The sequence below is a fragment of the Vombatus ursinus genome, unplaced genomic scaffold (genome assembly GCF_900497805.2).
Source record: "Vombatus ursinus unplaced genomic scaffold, bare-nosed wombat genome assembly UNPS02009994.1, whole genome shotgun sequence".
Lineage (NCBI taxonomy): Eukaryota > Metazoa > Chordata > Mammalia > Diprotodontia > Vombatidae > Vombatus > Vombatus ursinus.
This window is the reverse complement of record NW_020949772.1, coordinates 5,232,076-5,238,484: the sequence shown is the minus strand read 5'-3', so window position 1 is coordinate 5,238,484 and position 6,409 is coordinate 5,232,076.

The following is a 6,409-nucleotide window of genomic DNA, read 5'->3' as shown; positions in this document are numbered from 1 at the left end:
ACCTAGCCCAGTTTGTTGGCTGTGGTACAAGGTGCTCACCTGAGTGGAGCAGAGGTGTGGTGGAATTAAAGAAAGGAATGAGAGAGACATGCCAGGAATGTGGGGACACAGCTGATACACTGGTTTAAATGCCCTTTGGACCTCTCCCATAGGTGGAGGCTGGCAATCATGGTATTGACGATCAAGGAAGAAAACATGGGGGAGGTTAGAAGACTTGATCCTAAGTCAGGAAACTCCATAATGTCCCTCATTTCCATCTTTTTCACATTGTAATAAGTTTAATCACATATGTTGAATCAATAGCTATGATTTGGTGGCTTTGGGGCTAGAAATTTTTCTGCCATCTACTTTGGTATTTTGCTTTTAATTACATTTTATTTAATTTAAAAGGAGATTTGCCTTTGTCTCCATCCCTCCACATCCCCACCTAAAGAAAAACAAAATCCTCTGTTACAAATACGTATAAGCAAGCAAAACAAATTATTGTACTGGCCATGCCCAAAATAAAGGTGTCAATTTATACTCTGAGTTCATTGCCTCTCTGTCTGGAGGTAGATAGCCCATTTCATTATTAGTCCTCTGGAATTGTGGATAGTCATTGTGTTGATGAGAGTTCCCTAGACTTTCAGAGTTGGTTGTCTTTATAATATTGTTGTTATTGTATAAACTGTTATCTTGGTTCTGCCCATATCACTCTGTATCAGTTCATACAACTCTTCCTGGGTTTCTCTGAAACCATCCCCTTCATCATTTCTTATAGCACAAAACTATTCTATCACAACCATATTCCACAACTTGTTCAGCCACGCCCAAATTGATGAATGTCTAGCTTTTCCAATGACCTCCATGTGGTCTACACCAGTGGTTTTTGTTGTTATTGTCAACATTTGGTTATTCAGTCATGTCTGACTCTTTTCGATCCCATGGACCACAGCACACCAGGCCCTTCTATCCTTTACTATCTCTCAAAGTCTGTCCAAGTTCATGTTCATTGCTTCTGTGACACTATCCATCCTCTGCCATCCTCTTCTCCTTTTACCTTCAATCTTTCCCAACATCAGGGTGTTTCCTGATGAATTCCATCTTCTCATTATGTGGCCAAAGCATTTAAGCTTCAGTTTCAGTATTTGACCTTCCAATGAATTGTCTGAATTAATTTCTTTAAGATTGACTGATTTGACCTCCTTGCTGTCCAAGAAATTCTCAAAAGTCTTCTTCAGCACTACATTTTGAAAGCATTGACTCTGTGGTGCTTAGATTTCCTTATAGTTCAATTCTCACAGCCCTACGTTACTACTGGAAAAACCATAACTCTGACTATATGAACCTCTGTCGGCAAGGTGATGTCTCTGTTTTTTAGTACAGCATCTCTTAATCTCATGGCTGCACTTGCTGACTGCAGTGATCCCTGTGCCTAAGACTATAAAATCTGACACTGCTTCCCTTTCTTCTCCCTCTACTTGCCAGAAAGTGATGAAACCAATTTCCAAGATCTTAGTTTTTTTTTCATGTTAAGCTTCAAGCCAGCTTTGCATTCCCCTCTTTTCATCCTCATCAAGAGGCTTCTTAATTCTTCTTCACTTTCTGCCATCAGAGTGGTATCATCTTTGTGTCTGAGATTGTTGATATTTCTCCCAGCAACCTTAATTTTGGCTTTTGATTTTTCCTTTTTGGCATTTCCCTCTGCATATATATTCTGCATGTAAGTTAAATAAATAAGGTGGCAATATACTGTCTTGTTGTACTCTTTTTCCAATTGTAAGTCAAGTTGTTCCATGTTCGGTTCTAATTGTTGCTTCTTGGTCCACATATAGGTTTCTCAGGAGACAAGTAAGATGATCTGGTACTCTCATCTTTGAGAACTTGTTACATTTTGTTGTGATCCACACAGTCAAAGGCTTTAGTGCAGTCAACGAAGCAAGGAACTCCCTTGCTTTCTCCATAATCCAGCAAATATTGGCAATTTGGTCTCGAGTTCCTCTGTCTCTTTGAAAAGCAGCTTGCCCTCCTGGTAATTCTCTGTTCACTTGTTGCTGAAGCCTAATTTTCAGACTCTTTAGCACAATCCTGCTACTGTGTGAAATGAGCACAGTTGTTTGCTAACTTTAACGTTCTTTGGCATTGTCTTTCTTTATGATCAGGACATCAACTGATCTTTTCCAATCCAGGGGCCACTGTTGTGTTTTCCAAATTTGCTGCCATATTGAATGCGACACTTTAACAGCTTCAACTTTTAGGATTTTAAATAGCTCAGCTGGAATTCCATCACCTCTGCTGGCCTCATTGTTAGCAATGCTTCCTAAGGCCCATGTGACTATTCTCCAGGACGTCTGGCTCTAGATCAGCAACCATCCTATCATGGTTATTGGTAATGTTCAGATCTTTCTTGTAGAGTTCTTTTGCATATTCTTACCACCTTTTCTTAGTCTTTTCTGCTTCTATTAAATCCCTACCATTTTTATCTTTTATCATGCCCATTTTTGCATGAAACTTTCCCTTGATATCTCTAATGTTCTTAAAGAGCTCTTTCCTCTTTCCCATTCTATTGTTTTCTTCTATTTCTCTGCATTGCTCATTTAAGAAACTTTCTTATCTCTCCTTCCTATTCTCTGGAATTCTGCATTCAGTTGGTTTATCTTTCCCCTTCTCCTTTACCTTGTATGTATTTGTCTCCCCTATTATAATGTAATTTACTTAGTAATTCCATTTCATCCTTTGTATTTATATCCACAGGGCCTAGCAAAATACTGACACACAGGAGGTGCTTAATAAATGCTCGTTGTTTGGTGTGTGTGTGTGTGTGTGTGTGTGTGTGTGTGTGTGTGTGTGTGTGAATTTTCAAAGTGTTTTGGCCCAGATTATCTAGATAGTGGGATCATCATAGGTTCAATTATGGCACAGGTCACAAGAGTTTTTAAGACCCTGAGGTCAACTGTCTACCTTTCCAGGCTGAGTTTGCATTGTTCTGCCTCCTGCTTTGGACATCCCAGTCAAACTGATCTCCTTGAAGGTTGCCCTGACATTCCTTCCTTGTACTGCCTGTCTCCTGATGGTGTAGGGGAAGAGTGCTGGATTTCGACTCAAAGGACCTGGGTTTGAATCCCAGCTCTGCCACTTAATGTGTGACCTTGGACACATCACTGCCTCTCTGGGTCTGAGTGCCTTATCAATAAATGAAGGCCACCTTGATGGCCTGTGGGGTCTAGATCTATGACCTATGATTCTAAGATCTTGGGGTCAAAGACCGGAGAGGGCTAGGAGACATGAACATAGATGAAGGGATGGAGGATGAGGCCAAGGACATGAGAGGGGCAGGATTAAGGGCCAGGGGATGGGGATAAGGATGGGGAATAGAACAAGGAACAGGGACAGAAGTGGAAGGGGATGAGGTTGATCACTGATTCAGGAGACAGGCATAGGAGTAGAAGTCTTTCTTCTGAAAAGCGAACCCTTCTATCTGTTCTCTGGACCCAATCTCCTTTTGCCTTCACCAAGACCTTGCTTCCATAATTATCCCCGTCTTCTGTAGTGTCTTTAATTTCTATCCTTCCACAGGTGTTCAGTATATTCAGGTCCCCTCCATCATTAAAAAACAAAAACCTAAGCTCTTAGTTTGAACCTGCTCCCCTTTTTGCTTATGACTTGTTTTCCTCCTCCCTTTTGCTGCTGAACTACTCAGCTATGTGCTCCACACCCACTTCCTTTGCTTCCTAGCCATCCATGCCTGATTTAATCTTGCAATCTAGCTATTACCCCTGCCCACTTGACTGGAACGGACTCTCCCAAAGGTCAATGGTGTCTTCCTCCTTGCCCCATCCAGTGATTTGGTCTCAGCCCCCATCCTTCTCACTCTCCTGTCCCCACAGAACCCTGGAACTCCCTGAAACATTCACTGAAATTGGCTTCTGTGATCACTGTAATTTCCCAGTTCCCCTCCTGTCTCCCTGACTACTTTCTCTCTTTATTAAAGGAATTATTGCTACTTTTGGTTTTTTATATAATTTCATGTCTCAATATAGCTCTTCCCTTTTCTCCATCCATCCAGAGAACTATCCATTATTACAAAGAATTTAAAAGAAAGGGTGGGGGAGGAGGAAGGGCAGTTCTACATAACTAACCAATTAAGTCCCACATTATATATAGTGTTCCACACCCATAGTCTCTTGCTTCTACAAAGAAGTGAGAGAGATGCATTCTCATATATGCTCAGCCATCTCCATACCTGCTCCAGCCATAATCCTTATCTTTCCCCACCTCTAACCTACTCTTATCTCCATCAGAACCTTGAACTCCATACCTGGGACACCAGGCTCTGATAAGTGAGATTTAACTTTATCTGGTTCTTAATTCTTTCCATCTCCCCTTTGGGCACTGTCTTTCCCCATTAGAATGGGAATTTTTGGGAGCAGGGATTATATTTGCTATCCACAGCACTTCGCACAGTGCCTAGCAATAGTAAGCTTAGTAAATTCTTTCTCTCTCTCTCCCTTTCTCCTTCTCTCTCTCTCTCTCTCTTTCTCTCTCTCTCTCTCAGTTAGCTATTTTCTATCTATAGCTCTCCTTTGAGACCAAACTTCATTATTAAAATTGCACAATGTTCACTTTTGATTTTTGTTCTGTTGTTTTTGTGTCCATTTACATTGTTGCAGTCATTGTATATATTTTTCCTGATTCTACTTATTTCACTTTGTGTTGTTTCATATACATCTTCTCAAGACTTCTTTTGTTCTTCATATTCATTTCTTATAGTGCAATAATATTCAATCACATTCATTTATCATAATTTGTTTAGCCAATCTGTAATCAATGGGCTGCTTCTCTCTCTCTCTCTCTCTCTCTCTCTCTCTCTCTCTCTCTCTCTCTCCCCCCTCCCCCTCTCTCCAGGTTTTTACTACTTCAGAGAGTGTTGCCATAAGTATTTTGGCATATATGGGACATTTCTATATTTAATTTCCTTGGGGTATATGCCTAGCAGTAGGATCTCTAGGTCAATGGGCATGGATATTTTAGTCACTTTCATAGCATAATTCCAGATTGCTTTCTAAAATGGTTGGACCAATTCAAAGTTCCATTGAGCATGTATTAGTGTGCCTGTCTCTCTACAACCCTTCCAACATTGACTATTCTCATCTTTTTCATCTTTGCCAATTGATCGAGTGTAAGGTGAAGCTTCAGATTTGTTTTGATATGCATTTCTCATATTATTAGGATTTCACAGCAAAATGCTTTGTGGGTTTTTAGAAAAACACATAAATGAGTGTTGTACTTTGTCCAAGGCTTTTGCTACATCTATTGATACAATTGTGTGATTTTAGATGTTTTTGTTCTTATAATAATTTATTATCTTAATTGGCTTCATGATGTTCAACTATCCTTGAATCCCCAACCAAAATCCAACTTGATATTGCTATATTGTTTGTGTATGTATGTGTGCCAAGATTCTATTTAAATTTTTTGAATTCATAGTCATTAATAATGCTGGTTTATAATTCTCTTCCTTTACTTTATTCTTCTCTGGTTTTAGGTATTAGGGCTATCTTTGTCTCACTAAAGAAGTTTAGTAGTGTATATTCTTCCTCATTTTTGAGAATAATTTGTGTAGTATAGGTACTAATTTTTTCTTTAAAAATTTGATAGAATTCACCTGAGAATTCATGCATACAACCATGTGGACAAGATACTTTTTGATTTGTTGGTTCTTTTATAACTAGCTCAATTTCTTGTTCCAACACTTGGATTGTTTAAAATATCTATTCATGTCCTGCTGATTTGGGGTTATTTTTATTTTTGCAGACATTCTTCCATTTCTTTCAAAGCCTCAGTTTTGCTAATGTAATTGTGCATAGTAGGCTCTAATAAGTCTTTTTATTTATTCTCCATCTGTTGTGATTTCAGTTTGTTGATCATTTCTGTTTTATTAATTTGATTTTCTTCCTTTTAATCAGGTTAACTAAGGGTTTATTGACTGCTAGTCTTTTCAAAGAACCAGCTTTTAGCTTTGTTTATCAATTCTACAGTGTTTTTGTCTTCTAATTTGTCTATTTCTCCTCTAACATTCAAATTTTCCTCTTCTCTACTTACTTTGGTTTTGTTTTTGATTTTTAATTACATATTCAGAAAATTAATGAATTTACTATTTAAAACTTGTAATTTTTAATATTGCTAATAAAGACAAAATAAATAAATCCAAAATAAATTTCTCTTTCTTTTTTATGAGCTTCTTTTCCTTTTCCTACCCTCACCCCCAACATTTGGTCTTCAACAAGTTTCTGTTCTTGGTCATTTACTCTTCTTTTGCTAAGCTCTTGTACAAGACCATACACTCAGGCTTTGACTATCATCTTTATATATATATACATATATATATATATATATCTCACTCTTAAATATAACTATATATAAATAAATA